General features: G+C 38.7%; 1 protein-coding gene across 7 annotated transcripts in view; it reads right to left on the bottom strand.

Moving 5' to 3' along the window:
- LOC111270144 (uncharacterized) overlaps positions 1-25,598 on the bottom strand; it is a 33,303-nt gene extending 7,705 nt beyond the window's left edge. For 2 of the 7 annotated variants that reach the window (XM_086972379.1, XM_086972378.1), the window contains exons 1-3: positions 25,232-25,598; positions 10,466-10,646; positions 2,140-2,243 (exon numbers count right to left, since the gene is read on the bottom strand). The gene's annotated coding sequence lies outside the window, so the exon portion shown is untranslated. Of the gene's footprint in view, positions 1-1,923; positions 2,065-2,139; positions 2,244-10,465; positions 10,647-25,231 lie in introns of those variants that run through there. The other 5 variants (XM_086972383.1, XM_086972382.1, XM_086972381.1 and 2 more) reach the window with 4 other exon arrangements.
- Between the last annotated feature and the right edge of the window lie 1,696 nt (positions 25,599-27,294).

The following is a 27,294-nucleotide window of genomic DNA, read 5'->3' as shown; positions in this document are numbered from 1 at the left end:
ACGGGGTGTAGTTTAGGCAAGCGCCGCGCTGGGACAAGCGATCTTTTTCACTGTGGTTCATTGGTCCTGTGGGGTTTCTAATACAGTATGCATGCTAACTCTCATGCTGGTTCGTTATACGACCTGATGGTCTCGTCAGATGATCGGGCCCTACAGTACAGGCCGAGCCAGTCTAGAATAGGAAAGTGACCAGCTCCTACGTCGACTCAGTGCCTCGCGAATCCAAACCCCAATCTTATGATATAGGATACCAGAAAACGAGAAGATCGCAGCTTGACGAGCTATTTCTGAAAGCCACTTATGCTAAACGGGTTCATATGAATTCAGGGCCGAGTTTTTCTCCTTCAAGAAAGACTCTGTTGTTTTTGGGTTGTTAAGTATAAAATTGAGATAACTTGCATTGTGTAAGTGAAATTGTTTTCTGAACAAAAACAGGTATACAAAGCCAATGCTACTTCGAATGTTATCGCTGCAGGATTAGCACGTTAAAATACATCAAGTGGCGCAAATATTCTATATGAGAAAGATTAATTGTCTGCGTGTTACTTAAATAGGTACGATTTTCGTTAATGTACACATTATATATGCGGTACAATTTTCCATAGCAATAATTACGAAAGCCACACGCTTCGCAGGCAATATAAACTACAACCAATAAACATTTTCGTTTATGCTTTAATCGTTCTTACCTGTTTATCTCCACACCTCAGCCGCAGTGAATAGTATTCAACTGCTGAATAGAACTGTAGAATGTATGAGCTCTAAGTTTTCTCAGACAAGCAAATAACTTTTAAACAGGTTTACAATTTAGATGCACCGTATTCATAACGAATCCTGCACTTTTTACCTGGTTCAAGTTGAAATTAGCGTTAGTGACATCCTCGGGGGAACGAAGTTACGTGTGTTAAAAAATATTTCACGTAATTCTAACGTATGGTTAGCAAAAATAACGTCGTCGCCATTTCATTGTCGGCGTTATTTTGGGTTTGTTCCAGTTATCTGCGGGCAATATGCGGGTCAAGCAACCCCCAAAAATGAAATGAAGAAGCGCTTATTTTGGCGACAGGCAGAATTTATGCACTGCTAAATTCGAATCTGACCCATTATCATACAATTATAGGAATACAATACTTGCATTCTAGGCGCACCTAGATTTTCAGGTATCCTTTGTCAGTAGTACGGAAGCGAGCTTGCCATAAAAAAAAAAAGGCCAAACGCAACATCAAGTTCAAGTGGAGACAACATACAGAGTAGCGACGATTCAATGAGCACGCCGTCTTTCTCTCTAAGATAACCTCGCTTAGTAAAAATATGTTTTTATTCCGAAGCACATTTTTCCTTACCCCGCCAATATTTTCGTTTTTTTTTTTCTTTTTTCATCAGCTACCCACACTGTATTTAGATGTATAATGTCAAGAAATATCCTATTGTCGTTCAGATTTGCCTTGCCTGAAAATAATGTCTATCCGCAATCCGCAACTTCTTAAGTGTGTCTCATTTTCAGAATGTAGGTATTGACAACGCTTAATTTCTATGCAGCAAAAAAGACGGCACTACCCTTTCTTTGGATCAGCATTTTTTGTTAAACATGACTTTTGTCATTTCCTAAACAGAACTGTAGAGTAGTGACTGCTGTGACAAAAAACCGTTTTCGGATTTCTTCCAAATGAGAAAAATAGCTTTGAATTGTCAAGCGAAAAATGCGCTCGATCTTGTTCATTGTTAATATTGCATGAAGTTCGAACCACTGTTGTGCTGTCAAATGAGACAGTACGAAAAAAAAAATTATGAAACTAATGTTCGAAACTGATAGCCAGTATTTTGCAGCGAACATAGTTTTTAACAGCCAAGCTATTACCGAAAACACGTTCTAGCTAGGCGGTATTTAGTAGCCTGCCAAAAACGAGTTTGTTTATCAGGTACCTGTAAAGCTGTAAAACTTTTAGGTAGAACGAAAGCGAAAGCGTTCATCGATTATAGTTCACGGTCGCCCGCTTTCAAGTGGAGGCTACGCGGCATTTTTCGAAATTCTTCCTTTCAAACAATTCCACATAATGTACGTCGCTATCCTCTACTCGCTTTGGAGCAGGGTAAAACATCTGAAGTCGAACTAACGATCAGTATGCTTCCTTGACATACCTTCGCTGTTCGTGTATTCAGCTACAAGTTGCTTGTGAAGCGAACGCGAGCGCCCAATTTAATCCAGTTGTTTCGTCTTACTAGATGTCCTGACAATGGCGCTTCTGCAAGGAACAGATATGCTACTTAGAAGGATACACTCGAGATTACATAAAAGACAACTGTTTTTCTTAGTCCATTGATGTACTTTGCGCTATTTGTGGTTTGTGGAAGATTCTGGAAAGGAGTGAACGTTGAGGAAAACCTCTATTAAGCCCAAGACGAGAGTTCAACATCCAGAGTTTCATTAAGAGTTTTTCTAATTTATTAACTTAAATATACAGTGGTAACCGAAAGTTATTCAAAAAGTCACTTAAAAGTACCTAAAAAGTGCTCCAATACGCTTGAAATTCGAATGAATTGAAAACGAACCGTCAAATCTCAATGAACACTTATACATGTCTTTCATTTTTGAAAAAAATGTATTCTTCTTTTCGTGTATTTTCCTTTACTTTTTTTCACTTACACACTATTGTTTCAACTTTTATTATTGTTTTTATGTCGGTATGTGTTTGCTACACTGCAAGAATTACCTATTGCAATCCATTCCTAAGAACTGAATGGACCTCAAAGGAAAACAATGTCGGTTAGATGAAGGCACGCTTATTGTTCCCTGGATTTACGTTTGTGGGTAATATCCTGGACAGATTTTTATTGAATACGAGGATCCTCGGTTCACAGTGAAAATTCCAATATTTGCATGAACGAAAAATGTCACTCAGACAAACATCGGCCCTAATAAATTGCAAGCGTCAGTCTGAGATTAATGGGTTGGGGCGGATTTTAGAACGCTAAGCCACGCTTATATTCTGCTTGCATGCGATCCAGCACTATCAAAAATGGAAGGATGTGAATTTTTCGGTCAAAGATTTATGACGCCATTATTATAACATTATTAGATCTAGGACGACGGTATCTTCGAAAATTCATGATAGGTACCCTTGGGTTAACAAATGTAAAACTCCTTGCCTAGCACCAAGTATACACGCTGTTCTGCTTGTTAGCTAATGAGTATACGGTCGAAATTTCAAGCAAAACAAATTAACTCTTTATTTGTTTTTGGTCGGGAAAACTGAATATCATACATTTTGGATATGCAAAAACTCTTTTCATTATTCATCATTTGTATATCCGCATGACATGAAAGCAAACAGACAAAGATTTCATTTTATCAACGCTTTTCTTGAGAATTTCGCCAGCTGATAACAATTTCTTAGACCGAAGACAACTGAGAATTTAAGCGGTCAGATATAGTTTGCCAGTTAACACAGACGAAATCTATTTAGCTAACTAATTCAATATTTTCCCTTCGACTAACATAAGCGAGGTATCAATATAAAAACAATACTTCCAATGACTCACAAAGCACTTTTATTCGTCCATTACTACCTGGACTGCGGCTATAACTACAGGCAAGTTCTTCGTGGGTACAAATATTTGTCGTCACGATCTCGTCATGTCTCGCTATAAAAGGGCTCCCCAACAGCATTTCATTTTGGACAAAGGAACAGAGATGTTTACCTCCTATACACCGTTTCCAGTGATCAGAAGGGATATCCTGTCAGGAACAGCTGAACTCAGGCTAACCTTTAGATGTCGCACGCCGCAGATTTATATACAGACTGTGTACTGAAAAATATGCAACGTAATCAACTTAACGGATTAAATTCCTTCCAAGTGCAGCCTAAGACACTTGAAAGTACGTTTGAAAGTATTACAGATCAAACTGATTTTCTGCAAGCACTTTTCTGCCGCTTACGAACACACAGCTCGTCTTAGACTAAAATGATGGGTGAACGGAGGACCATTAAATGCTGAAGCATAGTGTCGTAGATTCTCGGTTGGATATTGCCCTTGTACTACAGATTCCGTCGCCGCTGTGTTAATGGTGTCAACAGACCTCGTAGATTGTCTCGATAGATTCGAGCATCTGTACTACTACGACCTCTTAAACTCCATTCTTGGACTAGAACATTCGAGTCTAAGGAAACTTGGGACTACTTTGCGCGTAGTGCCTTTTGGCAGCACGGAAGTATCAATGTCAAAGAGATGTACCTTCTGAGCAAGGAACTTACGCGGCCCTGAGGGGCCTTGTTTACAGCTATAAGCTGACTCCGCAAATAGCTTCGACCTTTTCTACTAACTAATGAAAGAATCGAGCAGAGGCCAAGAAGTACGCCTCTTTTCTTTCTAGCGTTTAATGGCGAAACCCTCAACACGGTTACAAAGCGTCTTAGCAGTGTAAGACTGCTTTCGTCATTGCAGACGCATGGCATAATTGACTCTAGCAGAATATATGTTGCGCACGACAAATCATAAGAATTGCCAATCTCATGCGGATTTTTGTATGAGCAAAGTATCTGATGAGAATTGTGTACTGAATATCTGGTTGGAAAATAGTTAGGCTAATTTATTCCTGATGTATCAGTTCTGAATTGTGCTTTGTGCGAAATTTGCTTTTGTGCATTATCATACTACGAGCGGCAATTTTTGCCGTTGTTTTAACAGTTATATATATTATTGAAGTATATAGCCTCAAGATTTCTTTATAATGGCGTATCGAAACATGTGATTTTCGATAACTATTTTACCTAAATCAGGCGTAATTACCGAAAATTTCATACCAATACACTCTTCCAGCTTTATGGACTTGTGTTTTCTAGGCTATGCGGCAATAAATACGGACCCAACAATCTTAGACCTTCGCAGAAGGAGGCGTAAAGCGGCTAGGAGCTGCGTGCTAGTTGGTTATTACATAAATTGATGTAGTACGAACCTTTGTACAGTGGATCCCAAACAACATATGTACTATGATTAGACTATTCTTAATTGGATCTTTTTGACAGTATAATTATATCATTTACTTGGTTTCACTGCAATAGTTTCATTTTAGCCTCGCTTCTGGGAGGACCCTGGTAAGAATAGCATATTTTGTTTTCCTCATCATGATGTACGAGTGCATCTTGAGGAGAGTCTTTCGAATAAATTGGATGAAGAGATGCGATAAGATATCCTGCCCAATCTCCAGACCTGATGGTAATGCGCCTGTTTTATGGTTATACCTTAAAGATAAAGTCGACACGAGGAAATAGAAAACAATCATAAATTTAAAAGCCGCTGCTAAGATTGTGAATCAACAGGCCAATTATCAGTAGTGTATTATCAGAATAGCAATAATTTTTAACACCTGCGATAGAGGGACATGTTATACCTTTCATATAACTTCTTTTGAAATTTAATTACTAATTATATATAAATAAGGAGCAAAGTTATAATCATTCACGTTTTGGGACACTGTGTATTTATTTAGTACACCTCAGCTGCTGTAAGCTTATCATTCTTCTTATAAAACAAAAAAAATATTTTACCACTTTATTATTAAAGGAAATGGCCGTACATGGAAATGACCGTAGTTTGAGCTCCTCAAGATAGGACGATGCTTCTGGCACAAAAAATTGATAAGGGCAAATGCTTCATGACCATTTTGCCCGAAAGGCAAGAATACTTACCCTCCTTATTACGAGATAGACTAGCCTCCTCCTGAACTTTCAGCGAGCCCTACACGATAGCTTTCAGGGTAGGTCGCTTATAACCAAAATGATTGGATCATCCGAATATTAAGGCAGGTGCCAAAATGATCCCTTGTGTAGCTTTGATAAAATGGGTAATTTAGAAAGAAAAAGTAAGTTGGCTCTTCGTGTCTCCTATAACTGTTATATTTAGAAGTCGAATAATGTGGCCAACATTTTTTAGATTTAACCCAAAAAATTTATTACGAATTTAAGTCACTGCGCTTTCCGTTAGTTATCAATTGAAACAGCTTGACGGGCCCGTATTATCTTAACGTTTATGTTCGACTTCGAAAGAGTGATTTCGTTTTGTCTTCAGCTGTAAGCGAAACTGATTTTATAGTTTTCTTTAAATCTTCTGCATTCGGCACGGTTGTGACAACCGACCGCGATTTCTGTTGAATTACGTAAAAGATCTATTTCAGCCATAATGTAGCTTTGTTATAATTGTGCAGATGAAAGTATATAGACGGCTTAATTTATGACCCGCAGCGTCCAGAAGATCGTCCTAGGCTGGGGTCTGGTCTACCTTGCAATCTATCACAATACGACTTCGTTCACCATGACCATTCTAAGTATGCAAGCAAGCATAACCTGTCTGCGTTCGGAACAGACAGGCTAAAGAGGACTAATTGTTCAATGAAACATATTTTGTCACACAACTGAATAAGCTACCCATATAAAAGAATATCGACTTAAATGATAAGCTTATTTCACTCTGTTAGGTCGAACCCTAATAAATAGTTTGGTCAAGCCAGCCTACTCCTAAGCCTTTCCACAAGGACGCTGAACCTTAGGCATTAAGGCATGCGCATTTTTAACAACGCAACCACTATCTTGCTACAGTGGCTCTTCATTGTGTTGCTACTGTTCCTCCATCTTGATCCATTTATGCTCTTAGCTTGACTGCTCCTGGACTGGGTATAGGTAGCAAAGATATCGAGGTCCGCCTCGTCCGTGTGACCTTAGTCGCACCTCCGAAAATAAAGCGTCAAATGCAAACGACTTTCTGTACAGTTGGTATGCCAGTTCCCAACCTAAATCAGTAAACTCGAACCCAGTCGGTTTTTAATGGCGGTTTAGAAGATGGTCGCCGTTTACAGCGTTTTCACACCGCCTACGTGCACCAAAACTAGTTTACCAGCAAACAGCATGAACACTGGCACCGAATACAGAGACACTCAACTGCCTATGGCGAGTTGCATGGGCGCATAATCGGCTCGTATGATCTTCTTGGGCGAAGTGGGACGCGAGTTGTGGTTCCTCCATGTGCACCTGGGCGTCCCCTTTCCCCCTCGGGGCTTTTGCGGATATAGAGCACTGAATGATACCGTCATATAAATACTCACAGCTCACAGATTCGAGCGCAGTAAGCGCAACGTTTTTTAGGGGTAGCGTCTGCGGCAATCGCCGGATTGGTCTACCGTATTGTGGGTTATCTTATTCTACAGTATACTAGCCCGTAGCACCGTGTAGTGACACGCTTATAAAGTGACCGTGACTGTCATATGGGTTAAATTCATTTGATTCTTTTGGAAGATACGTGACCATGCTCGTCGGCAATGGTAATATATATTAAAGAGCTATTTAACAAATGGCTACAACTGCTTTTAGATCGGGTCGGAAACGGCTAGAAAAATATGTCGACCATTTGCGAGCTGCAGGCTATCATCCATGAACACATATATCTTTGTGTTGCTAGATTAGTGTACTATTTTTAGACATGTAACGTACGTAGATATATCAATCGTAACGTTCCTAGGTAGGTTGAGCTTGAAAAAAATAAAGAACGTATTACGTATTAGTAAAGATTATATATATACATCGAGCTTAATGCAGTTGCATCCATTTAATGGACTGACCTTCAGTGACGACCAAAAACGTAGCTCGTAACATGTTTACATTCGTTGATCGTTTTAGCCTTAGGTTTTATTCGACATCCGTACTTCTACCCGCCGCTAAACTTACTTGACAGCGGCACTTGTCGGAAAAGTCTGCACTGTATATTTCAAAACATATCTTTCTCTAATTTTTTTACAGAACTATGGAAACGACAGTTCCATAACAATATCGTATGTTCTAGTATTATCTTGAAAACGAGTTCAATTTTAAATTGTTGATAAGCTTTATTGGTATACGTAACGATAGAACGGCACACGTTATAGGAGTTTAGCGGGTGCTCAATGCATTTCATCAAGAGGCATAGATCACTATTTAGAAGACTTGCAAAGAAGCGCATAACGATCGAAATTCGTGTCAAATACACGCGATCACAACGTGGGGTGCCTCTGCATAAATCGATTTGTTTTACCCCTCGCAAGCAAAATGTGGCGCAATAAATCAAAATTGAAACATTATTAAGAAGTATCAAATGCTAAAGTCGAACAAATCTTCTCCGAAGAAATCTCACAGATTTTATTCAAGGTTCTCATTATTGTTGATTTTTTTTCCTTTAACAGTAAATCAATACATATTTATGGCGTCGTTAGCGTTATGATGAAAGGTTTCAGTCTTTTCATGCAAAAAAAATATTACGTTACTGTTTATTAAAATATTATGTGTATATTGGCGGAACTATGTGGTTATTTTGTATGATATTTAGATATTATAGCATGTATGATATTGGCAAAAGTGTTCGGGAACTGAATATAAATATTGTCCACACTTAGATTCCTGTGTTACTTAACGCTTCTGACACTTTAGAAATTAAAAACGTATTCAAAATATGCTTCGGCAATTCTTAACAATCTGAAGACAGTCATTTTCACCATGGTAACCGCTGCTGCTGTGGATGTCTTTGTATGTATTTTGCGACATAGCTGCTCCCAGGCACTTTCCATGACCACGAAAGGGTTGCCACACCATATAACAATGAGAAGAACATCTTCGCGTGCGTACGGTATATAATTGCGTCCGTATGAAGTCCTTCAGACGAATAATAGTAGTATCTTTATTTATGTAGTGCATATGAAGAACACACCTAAAGAAGGACTCCACAGAATGCTTCCTGGAACCAAATGGTCCCTTGATGAGGCACAATAAGCCTATCATGTTTTATAGTTCTATTTAAAACAACCCATTATTTCTAGGACCTATGGCAATCGGACTATGTAAAAACAGCCCCTAAACAAGTACAGTTCTCTATATACGCTGCGATATGATCAGGTACGTCGAATTACCATTGCAAAGTAACTAATCCAATATTCCCTTCTGTCTGACAAGGTCGATCAAACGCGTGCTGGTGGAAAATTAGTTAGCAATGTTATTCCTGCAATTTTTTATTGTTTTCGTAGATGTTGAATTCATGGGAAGATGAAGACAAAATAATGTGTTATGCTACCAGTCATCTCGGCGTCTTCACAGTTTAAGTTACTTCCCCCAGCCTGTCCGACAAGAGTCGCATACACTGATAAACACAACACACAAATAAAAAAACAACATTTAACAACGAGATCGAGTTCATATGTTCCGTAGCAATACATTAGAACGCAAAAAATATCGAATATATATGAGACCGAGTGCAAGAGACCCTTCACTTCAAAGAAATCGTAGGGTGAAAGATACAATATAGTCGCAATCTTAACGGAAGCCTGCTCAGTCATATAGGATATATGTGTTTTTTTATATGTAAGTACAGTGTACATCACTCATGGCCATTTCACGGAGACGTTTGCAACGGAACGCACGCGTGCCAGGAGACGTTTTCCTGGATAAGGTTATAAGGTGACTGGAGCGCACGCCGACCTGTCCCAATACAAGTGACTTTTGTAATTCATTTGATGAGCCAAAAATCCTATGGAATCGGCTTTCGTAAAGACTTTTTGTCTGCCTGTCGGTCCGTCCGCCATTGCTCGATGTGCACAATGGCACTAATATAGTTTCCCTTCCCGATAGTACGACGTACATGCATAAGGGAATGGCAGACATGTGCATGACATAAAACATCAGTTTCAAGGTATCTGCATGATATGGTCCCCTCAAGTTTTCGCTACTTTTGCGACCCAAAATTCTGGCTACTGCACTATGGAATCATAGTAGATAAATTCACGTTTGGGTAGGGGGTAGAAAACAAAATAGACAAACTTCGCAGACACCATTTGCGTCTGTAATCGCCTGTTGCGAGGGGATCGGTCGGATGACCAGCGACAGAAGATAATCAGACTAGCTGAGAGTTTTTTAGGGTTTTAATACTAACTATCGTTCTTTCTGGCAATGTAATGATGTAAACTAAAATACTTCCTCTAGGAATGAGATAGATCGAACGCGAGATTAGTCTAGACAGATTTATTCGTTTACTCAGTATGTATTATAAACAAAAACCTTAGTATGAGCACCCCTTGATATTTTCATATACCGATAACAGGGGATACATCCGCTCTTGTACAGGAAGCGGTGTCTTGTACCAGCTTTTGAAAACCACGAATAAACACGTGGGTGACAAGACGGAGTTACGGACGTTAATATTCAACGAGGCGGTCAAGCCGGCCCAGTGGACAAGCAAACCATACGAAGGTTCTTAGTGGAACGAGACAGACTAGCAGATCAGATAGTGAGTTGACCGCTGAGATGCCCGTAATGATCAACGAAGGACGTAATTTCGGAGAAACGGCTCTCAATAAAAAGCTAAACCAGAGCTTGGTCGTCACCTAAGGTACGAAAGGTAATACATGTTCCATAGCTATACGTAGGTTACCTACAAGCTGTAGTTTTATACATACCATGCAGGATTAACATTTGGACCGTAAGGGGTTCATGTGTCCTTGTCTATGGGGCAAAGTACATTCTGGCCTTCGGCGACCATGTGAAGGGCATGCTTCAACAATATATTCGTGATGAAGGCTGCAGTATCGAATTAAATTTTCTAGCAGGAGGGTGTACCTGATAGAATGATAACAAATCCTGAAACAAATAAGTGTTGTTCTATTGATAAACATTATCAAACAAAAACGATACCGTTCTTTATACGTAGTTACAATTTATAGAGCATTTGACAATCACATGTCAATCCACGATTTATAATAATTTGTGCTAAGAAACTCAATGAAGGTGCCCCCTTAGTCGCAACTTCTGTTTGTGATAGGTCTATTCTCGCGGTCCTCCTCAGGCCTTAGATCAATGGAACGCTTCGAGAAGCCGTGGCAATAGAGATGGGATGACATAGGCATTTTGTATTGCTTAGAATCATGTTAAGAACTATATGGCATTCGGGAAAGCACTATAGACCTCACTCAGGCCCATTGATTACTCTGAATACGATGAAAAGAACGTTTGACTACAGCCATTTTTCGTCATTTATCCTCAGATCATTCGAGCCTAACGCTTGCGTGTGTTTGTGACGGAGCTGTATGGTGAATGGGTAACAGATAATTGCAATTTGTGTACTTATAAACGGGCTGTTATGTTGGTAACCAGGTTGCTGGCTTTTTCCTACACTGTAGCCGTTCTGTTTGCTCACAATTTCCGTGGGTATGCGTCGGAGAAAGCTTTAAAAGACCAATAATAATTAAAGATAAACGTTGATGCTGACAAGTTTACAGAAGGGAAGACGAGCGCTTTTGGGTGATTGTATATCGCCCAATTAAGTGCGCCTTTAATGGAAATTAATTCTTTAAACCAAATGCGAACTGTAACAGCGACACCGCATTGCATCATTTTCCTAGTTAATTTCTGCTCGTGGTAAAGGTGAACCCATTTTAATTTCCATAAGCTTTTGAACCTTATGACTACGGCTTACGATAGCTATGGTCGAAGTTTCTCGTACACAGAAGCCAACGCAGCCCACACGTAAAATAATATTACATGTAAAGGTATACACAGTCATTAAATTCGTAGAATATCTATTAGAAGTATCAAAGCTATGCACTGTTTTCAAAACATATATATATATATATGTATATATACATAACACCGTACTGAAATCCGATTGCTACTTTGTTAGTTTCTGGTATGGATAATTTCTTTGATATGGACGTATTGTTTATAGTTAAGCCAATGGGAAACAAAAATAATTTTCGGGCACAAACAAGATTCTGTTCTTAGAGCCTGTACTAAAAAATCTGCAAATCCATAGATTGGGGATTTAGGGAGAGAGCTCAAGGATAGCTACGATGTGCATATAGAAACTCAAAAAGAAAAGCTTGCGAGCGCTACATCGCTCCGCGAGCGCAAGGTGCACATGTTTGACGCTCAAAGAAACAGATATCACACCAGGGGGGGGACTGTGAATATCACTGTCCATAAGGATAGTATAAGCAATTAGTTGAAAAAATAAACCTTGAAGAACATATGCGAATAGAAAATTTAACTTAATCGCTCGTTGAACAACCGTGTACAGGCTGTTTCATCCCGATTGCAATTGACCGCTAGCAAATGTATCAGTGGCAGCAGAGGGTAGGTCATAGAACGAAAACTAATTTTACGCAAAAAGAAGAGACTAACTGGTTTCAGACTAACCCTTAATCCTGGGGGGTAGCGCCCAACAACAAGCACATGTTGCAATAAATCGGAAAGCAGGTCTCCACATCACTGATCTGAGTAGAGAAGAGGGATGATCTTACGTTAATGTAAGCTCTATGCTTGGATAAACTAAAGGGGTACCTCGACACTTAGAAAAATGTTTTTAGAGATCATATTGCATAATAACGTGAGCGTCAATTTAACGAGCAGTCTATGTCTACTCATGAAAAACCGCTCGACAACAGACGCCACCAAAGCGATCCTTGTGTGAGTGACTGGGGCAGGAATAAACAAAATGAAGTGAGAAAGAAGGCTGTGCGCTGTTGAGGTTGTCTATACTAGAGTTAGTTTTGAACTCAATGTCACGGCAGGTTTTCAACAGAACTACGGAGAAAAAAGGCTGGAACCCATCCTGAGATGAATAATCTTAGGCTGTTTAAAATATGCTTTTATACATGACGATGACGTTTTTAGCATGCCTGGGGGACGCTCCGAAGCTCTGTACCTGGTCCTTTGCTTTGGAATCTTAGCTACAATTGGATTCTTAAGCTGCCATTTTTTGTGGTCGAACTAGTGCCAGTCGTCATTCACTAAAGAACTCCAGGCGTATGTAGACGATACCTCCGACATGGTGTGTTCATGGATCAAAAATCATGGACTAGAGCTGGTTTCGAAGTAAACTGAATTATTTTTTTTATCATTATACTATAAGATACTCAGGCATGATTATTGTATTATTATATATAATAAATGATTCAGAAATTTTCTATGAACAAAGTCTCAAAAATAATTAACAGACTCGTCAGAGTCCTTTCAAACGTTTTCGGCCCGAGCGATGGTCCACGCAGGGTATTAGCGTCCGCGCAGAGCTCAATTACGTTATGTGGAACGCCAATCTAGAATGAAAAATAAAGCAATGCTGAGGAGGACTTAAAGACAGATGGCGATAAAGGCGAGTAAAGCCTTTATAATTATCTCTTACAATGCGGTAACAGTTATAAATAGACAGGTGCTTCGGGACCTGCTCATGAAGGAAGAATCAGAGAACCTTCTTGATAGAAATCCAAAAAAACTACGCTTTGCTAAGCGACATTGAACGAATGGCAGATAAGATAACAGTCCGAAAATACAAGCACAACACAGTTCATAAGACAAATTATTAGAGGCATTGGTCATTTGACCATCTTAGTCGGATGCTCGATAGCCTTCCATTCTTTGGTGACTATAAACTTCGTATGACTAAGTCCGTGAGTGACATTTCTAGTTTCTGTGGTTTGGCGGCAGAACATTTTTCGAGAATATGTAGCTTTGTAGAGGAGAGGAACGAAGTGGAGGGCGCGCCGGGGGTTTTTTGACACGGATCAGCGGATATTAAAAATACTGGCATCTAGAGAGAAACGGAAGGTGATGCGTAAATTTGGTGACAGTGTCTTGGAGAAAAATAAACCCAGAAATATCTGGGGAAATACCTGGGGCGGATAAGGAGTGAGCCTCTGGCTCCTTTTCAATTCTGCGCTTTTACTAAACCTTATTTCTCCCTGTTTCGCACAGCACTCGTCGAGACTATGTTTGAGCAGTTGTGGTTTTTTCGGCTCTAACCACTTATTCACCGTTTCAAATGGCGAATACTTCTTTGTGCTTATTTATAAACTAGACTTCGGGAGGAAGTGGTTTCAGTGGGTTAAAAGAGAAAAAAAATTAGGCCACGGTCTCGAATGACCGACACTAAATCCGGCACTAGTTGGGTAGAGATAGACGCGTTGTCGCCACCAGCAACTTCCAGAGAAAATAAATAAAAACAAAGTGTTCATGGATAAATTGACAACTTTCACTGGCGGGGTAGAGTTTAAGAACGCACTTTAATGACACGAAGTTTACATAACCCTACCAGAAGAACTGATCTGTTGTCAAAGGCCGTTGGATCAGCGTGGTACCAAAATCATATGCTAGGTTTGTTTTTTTGTGCAATCAAATCTACTAAGAACAATAAATTTCTTCGCATTTTTCTTGCTCCCCATACTTTTTTCACTATAGCACTTTCAGTTATTCTCTCTATATAAACAAATACTCGAAATACAAAATACGAACAAATACAGATATAAGATATAACATTGCCCCCTATAGAAATCTAAATTGGTTCTTGTTGGACTTCCTCGATTTTTCGCCAGTGATACCTATGGAATGAGATGGCTCTCATTCATAACGTTAATAATTTTCATGTTCCTGGATACTACTTGGTCTGGTAATAACGTTTGTCGATACTGAAAGGTGAGCTACTGTAACTGTATGTTGGTTAGTTAATAGTTGTCCTGGCAACGCTTTCAAGAGACCCACTAGGCACCAAAACCACCCATTAGACATCAACAGCTATTCATTACTGCAGACCTCTTTTTGTCCTTTTCTTATCACTATATACACATGTGACAGTAGGCGCATTATATTACTGCCGGCAAATATTGGTACGAATATAACCCGAATACACGTCGGGTGGAGTCGGTTGGAGGGCTAGAGCTCTACAATAAAAACCAACGTAAATAGAACAGTGTATAGTAAATAACACCCTTATCGTTTGAACATTATCTTAGTGACAAATACAAACATACTTGACGTCCTCTTTTATATCTTGGATATTGTCAATAGCAAATATAGTCATCTCATAAGAGATAGACATTGTAGATTACCATACACATGTTTTTGCACAATGCATAAAACAGCACAAGAGAAATCCATACAGCTAAAACTCTGGAAATCATTTTTTCTCTGGACTTTGCTTTTATACAAAGAGAAAAAACACCTGACAGTTTCAGTTTCTTTGGCGGAACTGCCATCGGAATCAGCAGCTAACCTTATTTTTCATTAGGCAATTAAGTGGTATGCCCCCCAACCCTTTGTGTCAAAAAGACAGTAGATCTATTTCCAAAATACAAAGTCAACGTTTCGTAGAGTTTCCTAATAGAGCTTGTAGAAAATTTGTGCGATGTTTAATTTACGAATGGCCCAGACGTATGTGTGCCTGCGTTACTTTGCTAAAAGCAACGATTTCCAGCCCACTGAAGCTTTTAGCTACTTTTTTTTTTTAGCCAGCTTTAGTTACGCAGAATACAGGTACATGTATCAAACAATACATCCGACATTCTAAAAATAGAGGCACTAATTCAAATGGGAACTCCTTAGGAATTTTTCACTTCCTTATCGACATATCGGTCATATTTGGGAACGTATCCTTGAAAACATACTCGAAACAAATCTAATCGAGATCGAGATCGATGAAATCGAGAGAATCAGAATCCACTGGCAAAATGCTTACAGCTTCTATATTAATAGATTTCTCTGATCTCAGGTATTCCCGTTTGCTTAACGGTTGCATTCATTTCACTGAAAGAGCCTGCGGCAATTTTGACAGCCTTGCATAGCGCCAGAATGCTTAACAAATTGAGAAGGACATAGAAAATTGTGTGTATCAGACAAACTGTCCCTTTCAGTTCTCACATACTAAATTAGCGCAGCACTTTGCTAAAGTCCGACCTGCACGTAACCAAAAGCGACAATACGTTAGTTATAAAGTATTCCACATGTTATACCTATAATTTTATTTTAGATTATTAAAATACTAACAAAAACGAGTGTAACATGGAGCGGAGGAGAACTGCTCCATGCTACACTCGTGTTACGCCATCTACTTTCGACTGATTGGAAGAGTGCTAGGTTAACCTATTCTCTGTAGAACATAACCTTATTATAGAGTATATATAAAATCACTTAAATATTTTCGTCTGAGAAAGTGCTATGATTTGACGTGTGTTAGTGACTTTAATTTAAAAATAAAAAAAAAAAAAAGAAAAGCCGTACGTAGTGATACACTGCGTTTAGTATTTAATGTCTATGTGCAATCGCTTTGAGCGAACTTTGAGAACGGTCTTGAATTGAAACAACAAAAAAGAGTCAACATTTTATTGGACATCCCCTTTATCCAAAAATCCATAGAGGAGAAAATCGACAAAAAAAATGAAGGCTGTGATACCCTCCTTTGTGTAAAGGGTCTAAGTATGCCCTCGGGAAGGGTCTTCTGGTAATTTACAGCTTGGATGGTGGATCGTTTGGAAATTTTCCTTTGGAAACGTTCTTGAATGAGTGGTTTGAACCAAATCGTAGAAACACGCTTTTTTTAATTGTTTCTTTTAATTGGATACCGTCGCACGATCTTCGTCGCTAAAGACGTCCACGTACTTTGTCTTACCAAGCATGAGAAAGCCTATCAATCAATCTTCGCCATAGAACGAAGTAGGAAGTGGAGTTGGAAATTAATTTTAATAATGGATTCGTATAGCCAACGCATTTAAAAGCAAACTAGCGGCAACTCTCTGCTTAAAAAATCGAAATAATTATTATGCCCATGGTGATTTTTATTTAATTTTATTTAGAATGATTTCTATAGTTCCTAGAGGCCATCGCATCGGCTCAATTTTTGAATCCGTTAAGTACAACGCTTAACTGCGCTCTTATGATTTCGGAATTGTGCTAAGTTACCTATTTTTGGTGGGTTAGATTTTTTTTTATTTAGCTGATTGGGACAGAGCAGTTTATTTATCCGGCTAAGATTATTCCTCGAACATTTATGAACTGCTGGCGTCGCTGTTGCCCCACTTATATCAACAGGTAGACCTCTTATTATTGCTGCAATTTATTTATGCAAGGCATTGAAGTCGTTTGGTAAACGAGGATAATTTAGGTCAGTTCCGTTCGTCCCAGCACTATTTCAATGTTGCCAACTCTAAACTCCAACTTGACTAAAGTTCTACTAATCAACTTCTACAGTTTAGATAGCAAGCCCACAAGTGCTTTCCCATTGCTGTCCGCACTTTCCAGCTAGATATGGTTCCCATCTTGTTTTGGTCGGCCTACTTTTCGATGGTGAGCTTTTTCACTTAACGGAGTTTTGAGGAAACGCGCTACCAAATATAAGAAGCAGAAACGCGGACAGAAGCGGGGCGACTGAGCTGGGCTAAGAACTACAGCCCGCTGCAGCAGCAGGAACAGATACAATAACGAATAAGAGAACTGCGATTGTGTCTTTTCAAACCCCCACAGGATCGCTCTTCCTTGTCCTTGTGTTCCTTGCCCGGACCAACTTTGCTATTGTAATTTGTAACCGCTGAGGAACTCTGGTATCGTGAATGCGACCGTTACCTGCGGAAGTGCGCGCTGCCTATTTCGTAATCGGAATCCCGTCTGACAGAGTCTTTGGCTATCCCCGCGGTTAAATGCTGGGCAACCTACTGAAATAAGACCCCGCAAACTAGATGGTATTGACTTAACTCGATGTGACATAGTTTCTACGCCAACGTTTTTCGTGCTAAAGAAAACAAGAGACGGCAAGACTGCCAGCAACCAAGACAGTACACAAATGGAGGGTCGAAGGGCACCAGACATTTGTTTTATCATGAAAACATGTGTACGTAAGTGTTTATAAAGAAACGTAAATCAATCTAAAAAAATGTATTTGGTAAACGCGAAATGAGAAGGGTAGTTACACAGAAAAAAACGATGGAAATTTCATTGAAAAACCATTATCCGTTCAGTAAAAAGATAAATACTGTTAAAAATTGTCGGGAATATCGATTACTTAATGTATAGAGACCAATCTATGTAAAAATCAACGTAAGCTAAAATGTGACTGGCTATAATACTTATCAGCTTACAGGGTCGTGTAACACAAGTGACCAGGCAAAGTTTGGCTTGTTTCGTTAAGACCACGCTTTGCAATAGTTCTGTTTTGCGATTGATATCGAGACAGGAGGCAGGTGCCTTTTTAATGGTTGCCTAACATGTACTTTTAATTCATGCGGACATTTCAGTCAGCGTCCAGAAGCTTTGTATCACAAAGTCGACCACTTTAATCGATCGATGCGGTTTCCAAGATAAGCGTTAAAAAAGTTTTGGCAGAGTCGAAAAGTTGCCAAAGACCCTTGCTATTTCTTAATTATGCGAGAGCAATAATAACATGGAATTTACATTTTACAAAAACTTTACAGTTTCTGATCATTGCCTACTACCCTACCTACGTATGCATAACAAACCCACATAAGTATAAACGAGATATATTTGTCACCATGTTCCTATCTAGCATTTTATCATTCATTATAGAAAACAAAGTCCTTGATACAGTTTTGTAATATATATATAAGTAGTTTCATCATGTTAAAATACGTAAATAAGTGGCGGGGGCCTAAATGTGAAAATGGTAACAATATGAAAACGTAACGTAAGATACTTTTTGTGTCATACGAAGCACCCTACTTACCTATCATGTGTAACTATATTAAAAAAAAAAAAGCCTGGTAGACTATTAGATGAATGTGAGATTGCAGCTAGTTGTTCTCCTATATGCTCAATCATGTATAATTATTCAAGAAATAGTCAACGAGTGATTGAAAGTTACGATAGTCTCAATAGTTCTGTATACGCTATGAAAAAAACAAAAAAAGCAGCTTATATATATATATTCCCTGTTTTTGTCCTGTCATGCGAATTAGACCTATTTCTAATTGTCATCGCGTTCCAAACGCAGCCGTTTGTTCGAAAACAAACGAACGAACAGTATTCGATATTTGGCCTACATTTCACCGTGAGATTAACGTCTGAACGTTTTACTATCATCACATTGTACTCGTCTAATGGAAACGCTCGAAAACATCACATTGCCATATACCTTTCGTATGATTAAGTAAAAACCAGTGTTTTGGCTCTTTTTACACAAAACATAGGCGCTGATGTAATTATTTTGGAAATCATCTCAGCAAAAAACAGCAGTATGGTGTTTATTGCTGGTTTCCAGCACTTGAATATTCAACTGCTTATTGGTAAACACGATAAAGCTTCGGACAGGATAAAACCAACAAAACTACTCTTGGGGCTTGTAGAACAGGGTTAACAACATTTAGGTCGCTAGGTTATTAAACAATGGACGACAAAGCATTTCATTAGGTCTCGGGGGTAAACGTCTAGCGTACACATAAATACAATACTTGTATAGTGTGAACTTTTCAATGTCTAGGGTTGTTCGGTGTTCAGTGCTGCAACTCTTGCTAGAAGTATTTAAGTTTTTTCTTTTTACTAGCTTTCGAAATAACGGATCTATATCACAGTATATTGCATCATGTGTTTTTAATTAAAAAAAAAAAAAACGAAAATTTCGTCTTTTTTCGAAACCATGGAACAGTCGTGTTCTTGGGACGGTTTTTTGCCAGCTGCATAGACCTTTAATTGCAGCTATCGATGACAACAGTCAAAGGGAATCAAGCCGTTCACGAAATAGTTAGAGGTCTAGCTCTCAATAGCGATTAAAGCGAATACAAACCGATATTAACATCAGTAAAGGGGTGAAAGATAAGTTTCTCACCTCTAGTGAAAAGATACGACGCGATATTTAGGCCAAATTCTAAAAGTATCAGACCATTGTTTTATAAAGCCTTCAGGCCCTTTCATCGTTCAACATCATCAAGCACCCTGTTGAATTACTTTTTCGTACGACGCAGTGTTTAGATCCTGTGTATCGCCCACCTCTATTTACAAGCTGAAATCACAATTGACGAATCGATGGTGCAGGACCAGAGGCATGCGAGGACAATGCGAGACAGTTCTTGTATGAATTTCATGAAGCGGAGGATCTCTGTTGTGATTTTCAAACAGCAACTCTAGGGAAATAGATATCTATATATATCTGATTTGGCTAAGATGGGCGTCAGACATTAAAATAGACAGCGGTTAGGCTGTGCATTGTCCAGGCTGGCCAAATGAAAAAGTCATTTCTTTTGAACTGAAGCTATATTGCGATTTATCCGCGATTAAGTCCATGCTAGCCTGATCTCGTATCGCCAGCCAAGCAGTATCATGGTACCCCAAAAACACAGTGCCCCTTAGATTTTATTATAGCTAATAAATAAACTATCGGGATGAATTTTACAGATTCTTTTAGGAGATTATCTTTTATTGGAAATGCAAAAATGTAAAGCTTCGGGTGATGAGTTCAGGTGATTCAAATACATTTTTGACTATCCAGTCCACATCTAGTTTTTCCAGAGAATATTGATTGACACGACTAGTCTCCTACTACGTATATTATACATCTGCTAAATAGTAGCAGTTATGCTGGGCGTGTTGCCATCGCATACATATTTCAGGTTGTAGCATTAGCCTAGTAGGTTCGGCATAAAGGAACCTTCCGCCAAATACTTCCGTTAATATGACGTACTTATATTTGCTACGTAAACGCCTTTTTTTTTAATGCAAAACGTGGATCACCGATTGCACGCAAGATTTTTACTAACTGACTGGGTTAAGTATTTTATCATACGCCCTCGCATTTTAAGACCCGCACATGGTTTCTTCCGGACCAAAAATGGGCACGCTAAACAGGTAAACACTTCGACACGCGTTACTATTGCTTTTCGGTTAAGCCTTGGAAAACTTCTTATTCAGTCATAGGTAAGACCTTATGAAAAATACAATTTGAGATAATTATGGCCAAAGATGGCTGAAAATCAATCATCGACTTTAAATTGTCTTAAATTGACTTTAAATAGAAGAACAGGTGTGAGAGTATCTTTCGTCTACAGATAATAGGTTGGCTTACATGAGTTTCAAGGGTACAGCGAAAAAAAAAAGCCTTTTTTGTACCGCGGTCTTGAGAACGGTTGCCGTTAGAAAAAAAAACGAAGGCCAGCAGATTCAGCTATATTCGTTTGTCACAGTATATATTTTTTAATGCTACCGATCTCGATATTTGTGGGACACTTTTCTTTCTATGAACAGGAAATATAAAACCAATTTCCACTTTATTAGATCTTTAAGCCTTACGCAAATCGCGTTCTGATATACGATGCTACCAAATTTTATATTATTGACGATAGCCGTATTGACATTTATTATGTATAGTAGTTTTAGTATTAGCTTTTCCTTGGCCGACTTTTGGCCTGGGAAGCTTTACGGTTTCCGGTCGTGGAGTACGTTTGGACTCTATTAAGGAAGCTGTGAAGATGGTTAAAATAATTAATAAATAAAAAAAAATAAATAAAAAAGCAGCGATATACATGTGCTGCAGCTATGCAATTTTCAAGCGTGTGCTCCTCTGACGTTGATGCTATACGACTCCCTGTGGAGGCGTTTTTTGCGCGGGTTTCGAGATTCTAACACGCGACTTATCCGAAATAGATTCGTGATACCAGCCGCTCTATGGCATCAGCCATCTTATGAGAATAGTAAATCAAACTATTTTTTAAGTAAATTCTATATAAAGCACAACCTCTCACTATTGTTTGCATCTAACAGCTTTTTTCATGCTTAATCTAAAAGCATCAGTTTTGAGTACAGGGATGCATACGTGTTTATGCCTCTGACAGGTTATCTTTTCTAGCAATGTTCTTTCCAGTCGTTATGTAGATTTAAAAAAACGCTACTCTGATGGTGTGTAGTAAATTTGCGTTAAATTTTCAATATCTTGCAATTTTCAAAGCTGTAAAAAAAATAGCTTTAAGAATTAGCATGCTATGAAATTCTTATAGGTATCTCAAATTTTTTGTTTTCATGAAGCGAGTGGTCTGAAAAACGTTTTGCAATAGTTTTTTGTTACATTAAACTTCTCGAAGCTCCACTAGTAACTATTGTGAGCTTGCCTTAGATTTTATTTAATTAACACAAAATATTAAAGCCAATTTGCTGTTTTCATTTGTACGGCATGCAACAGCGGCAGCGACCTTAGAGTGGCATAAATTATAGCACTATGCCACCTCTCATATAGCTGCGGTTCGAGGCTATTCAAGCTTATTTCCTTACAGTTTCAGTATTTTCGCGTACCTATTACGTCCAGTATCCCCGTTAAACACTCGATCACACAGCCGGCTCCCAGTACGAGACGAAGTGTGTTTCTGCCCGGCTTCGAACCCACCCCGTTACGCATCCCCAAGATTAGCTGCAAGCATATTACCCACTAAGCTCTTGATATCCGCGTAACCGCGCACAAACTTGTGTCATAGAAAATAATAGAACAAATACATGCCGAAGGCTACCAGTTCGACATTGCAAATCCCTAGGGTAAAACTCACCTATAAGCCTCGAATTTTTTTGTACCATGCACGTTCTCTACATATTAACCCATATTATTTTAACTCAATATTTGCTATAGGCTTATCTTGAATTGCGTTTACGTTCACGCCGATTACATAGTTTACTTAGTCGATCCATAAATGTCCCCTTTCGAGAAAAGTATATCCATTCAGTGCGGCATTTCGACAATCGAGTGACCCGTTTACTGTCTTTTACACGCTTAGCTGGAAGGTACGTACAGGTCTATGTCACTACCGCTTCGTAGGAACAATTACTTGTGCTGCATTTGCAATTCGTAAGTTGAATGCTAGGGCTAACTTATTACTTTGTTTTTACTTGTCCATTCATTACCGTTTGCTCGATTTATTTGTTTCGTCTGTTCGAGTTAAAAACCAATACAATTAATCATAACGACGTCATTTATTCAGCAACAGCACACGGAAATTGGACATCTAGCGATTGTAAGTGTACCGCATTCGGTCTGCTGCCGACATCTAACTTGGTGCAATTGAGTTAGTTTATGACCACTTACACTGATAACCTTACGGACAAGAGAACGGTTCATCGATTCCGACACATGTGCACGTGTGTAATGCATTATGACCCTATCAAGAAATTTTGAACTTAGAGTGTAACTTGTTTGATTAGCTGAATTACGCTGATCTAGTCGTTAATCGTAATGGCGTTTTGTTCGTGTTACCAGTTCCGCTTACTTGGGTTACCTAATATCATGCTGTCACAAGCGAACCTCGGGATCGAACAACTTTTCATTTATAAGTCATTAGGAAGTTAGTTAATGAATACCCTTCAGCATTCGATCTTCTAGTGACCCCTGAACAAAAGCCCATATAGCTTACATTAGGAAAAGAAAGAACAGTTTTTAATATCAAGAATCAAGGCTCAGTGCGCAAGTTGTTGTCCTTCGAAAGCCACAGCGCTGCGCCATTAATACATGATTCGTATAATTATGTTGGCCTGTAATATGGGTCGTTTGAACGTTCTCCTATGGGAACATCCTCAAACGAGGACAGTGTTGTGCGTTGCATTAACGAAAAGCGGTAGATACGATTTTCGTTGATGTAAAGAGGTGTCTAATACTAATAGAACGCTTTCGAGCGTCTAGCTACGAAAAGTCATACACACGTTTGTTTAATCGCTGCATTGGTGTTGAGATTTTCGTTTTTTAATAGTGACAGTCGCATAGCCAAGTGGACAATATTAAATACTAGAGAACGTATCGCCTTCGTCTGGGATAGCAGGTACCACTGAAGTAACATTTTACAGGAAACTGGGCCGTCTAAGGATCACTCAGTTGCAGCAGACGACTGCTCCTGCGTTTTTCAGCTGCGATCTCGCCTTGAAATCTGATTGGCGTACCACATATGTATATTTCTATATACCAAAGCAAATACTATTTATACCGATTAGAGTTTTGATCAATTTACGTCGAAGAAGTACGGCTTAGTTTGCCAATACAGTCATGCACCTATAAAGCAGACGCAATCAGATATTAGCTATGACATTGCTTCGTACGCCCTAGATATATAGTACATTACTATCGCTAGATAAGTTTCCAGCCGATTCTGAGGATTTTTCGAAAAAATTGTACAATAAATAGGTCTGTTCCTAGCATTGACATGTATGCATGTACCAGCTTTGAATGTTTAGTTGAAAATCAATGATTTTTAAAAATTATTACGCGATTACACCGGTGTTCATATAAAAAACCACTTGTATGGCAACGCCAAGCACCTTAAGTGCACTCTGTACGCGTCCGATACAGCCTCGTAGTGGAAAAAAATCAAGCTGTTAGTGAGCTGATTAGTGTCGCTGAGAGAAATACCCATTTAGTCTGTGGCGACCAAGTGCACTCATAGGGAACTATAGGCATTTAGCTACTAAATATACATAATTGTAAACCCTAAGTAATATAGGTTTAGGGAATACGTCGTATTTCATTGAGTATTCAGGCATTCAATTTACTTATTTCAATGTGACTACGGTCATCAAAATAATGTTCATTAACCAAATGAAAAGAGCTTTGTAACGTAGTGCCTTTCCCTGGAGCGGAGGAAATAAATGATATTTCAACACATGAAATATTGCTTTAGATAACTATTGAAGATAACTACTTCACTGTAACTTTTGGTGAAAAAACCTATGATTTTTCAACCCTTACAAATTGCAAAAGGATCACTAAGAAACAAAGGTTGATTTTCTCTAGTTACAGGTAACAATACTCACAACTTAGATCGAGCTTGAACAAAGCTATTAAGTTTGTTCTCAGCCGTGCCAGCTATATTTACCCAACAGTTATGAACGACCTAGGCTCTACACCTAGGTATTACTACACATGCATCATTTAAGTTAGGGCTACTTCTACTGTGTGGAATATTATCTAACTTAGCGACGTCCAAGGGTCGATGATGAACTGATTTATTTAAAATTGAACACAATCTCAAATTAATCATTTTCGGTTGGAGGTCTTCCTGATCTTCGCTATCGATATTGCTACGATCAGGTAACAACACTATTACTATATACTCAAAAGATTGTTTGCACTTGTCCCGCCAATGCCAATGTTTACTATCCATTCTATGGATATATTTACGATATGAGTATTTTTACATGCAAATATTTATTTTATCGATAATGATTTTTGTTAGTTTTTGATACAAAACTCAAAGTACAATGGCAGATGTAACATATAGGGTCCTAATATAAAATAAACGTAATTTGTAATTAGATTGAACGGCTCCATCAAGCGCCTTTAATCTAGCCGCTTCAGGAAAGCTCAAGCGGACAGATAATACTATTGCTATTATTTTGTATAAACTAAATATATTCATCTCTGACAGCTATAATCATACAATTATATTGCTAACTTACTTAATAACGATAAAAAGTCAAAAGCGAAGTCGACTTACATTCACGTGACCCTCATAACCTAGACGTTATTGAATAAATGCCTCAAATAAGGCCTCGCCCGGTAAATAGCAGGTGGAATAGAAAACGGCGTCAGCCAAACTATAAGAAGACGATTTTACCTTAACCTTTGAAAGAACAACACACATTTTATAAGGGGATCAAAGTACGGAGTTGGGCGAGAACAATATTTGACAGAAACCAACGTCATACCAAAACAGCCACCTTCTGCAATTACAGGGTAATCCCACACGCGCTTTTACAGTACGTGCCACTTTTAACATTGAATGCTGTGTCCTAACTAGTCTCACCGTAGCCCTAAAATGATGGCTGCCTTAGAGCTACAGGTTTTTTGTGCAGGATCCCTAACCTGGATCCATTTTTCGTCCTTTCTCTTCAGTGTCGCTGGCCTATTTTAGTAAACAATGGCAGCCGTATCGTGACAATTTTAATATGCGGTTAATGTCACCCTATATCTTTTTAAGGGTCAGCCAATTCGCGAGGGCCTTGTGGAAGGGGTTCATGCAATATGTCGGGATTGTGTATAAACATAGCAGTTTTTTTCTCAGTTAAACCAGTCCAAATTTATGACAGGCTTAACGGCTATCTCTAATATAATGCTCTAACCAACGCATCGTATTCGATGTTACGTCTATAGATCCGGACATTCGTTGAGTTAGTACATACTTTTATCTAACTCTTGAGTTTTTCGGTGAAAGCTTTTTTATGACGGGTGTCTCAGTGATAAACTATTGTCGCCCGAGACTCGATATCATCTCAGGCCTCAACTATTTCTATTTACTACCTTTAGACCCTTAAACCAAATGCAGGTTGCCTCACTTCGTATGTCATGTTTGCAGCTGTATATGTACAAGAAACGCAACAAATTACGCCCTAGGCATTAATCATCAGGTTTCGTTCACATAAATGTTAGCGTACCAGATCATATTTGTCCGATCCTCTGATTGGAATCATTTTAATTTGTGTCCATACCTTGGAATCAACTAGCGAGCGCAATTTTGAGCGTTTCCTACGATACCACTCTTTCCCAAATTGCGGCTCTCTCTCTTTCTATATATATATATGTATATATATATACATTTTTTGTTTGTGTGATAGCTGACTAAATAAAGAAAGAGGATGAAACCTTAAAGTCGGACAAACTTACGTTGTCTGTTTGTCATGTAAAGTTTGCGCCTGTCCGCTACTGCTGGCACTGGAAAAACCGATCCGTTATGAAACACGATAATGTCAGTATTGCGAAAATAAAATTTCGTTTTCGGAAATTATCAAATATTCTAGCGCTGTGCGAGTTCAAATCACTATAACTAGCTTTGCTTTTGTTCGACGTCCCCTGTTTGAATTTTCGCGCGGTTTTTAAAAAATCCGAGGATAACTAGGCTTTCGATATAGATATTAACAACCTCGAGAGAAAAATAATTGACAATTGAATCGTCCAGATAAGCTCCAACACTTAGTCTTCTTGAGGTTTTTGCCCCTTTGAACTCTGTATGCTGTTTTTTTTGCTGAACTTTTAGCCTGTTATCAGTCGAAAATATAATTCCGTCCGAATTTTGTCTATGTCGCCTATTCGAGTGACACTTTAGCGAATTCAAACGTACGAATCTGCCGGTACGGTTCTTTGCGGATTAACCGACGATTATTTTGAAAATGATAGGTCCCGACTTAAAGCTGTGATTGTTGTCAGTGGTGGCTATATTTAAATGAACATCTACTAAATACAGAAAAAAGTGTAAAAATCTCATTCATTTTTGTTTAGCTGCTATCTGAAATATAACTTAAAAGGAAGGCCTAAGTTTAGACAACCCACTTACGTATAACTGACCTTTAAGTTGCAAAACAATCTATATAAAATGCATAATTTCTCCTTTGACCATATATGTTCAAAATGATTACTATTTGAGTCGATGCACTGCTGTTAGATTGTTCATTCATTAACTTACAGCGGTAAAACTGAAAAGCTTAAAAAGAAACAGCGGTACAGTGCCCTCTGTTACCTTTTAAGCCGATATGAGCAGATGTAACGTTTTTTTAACAATCAAAG

Source organism: Varroa jacobsoni, unplaced genomic scaffold (assembly GCF_002532875.2).
Source record: "Varroa jacobsoni isolate VJ856 unplaced genomic scaffold, vjacob_1.0 scaffold_1449, whole genome shotgun sequence".
Classification (NCBI taxonomy): domain Eukaryota; kingdom Metazoa; phylum Arthropoda; class Arachnida; order Mesostigmata; family Varroidae; genus Varroa; species Varroa jacobsoni.
The sequence above is the reverse complement of the archived record's forward strand: the minus strand, read 5'-3'. Positions and strand labels throughout refer to the sequence as shown.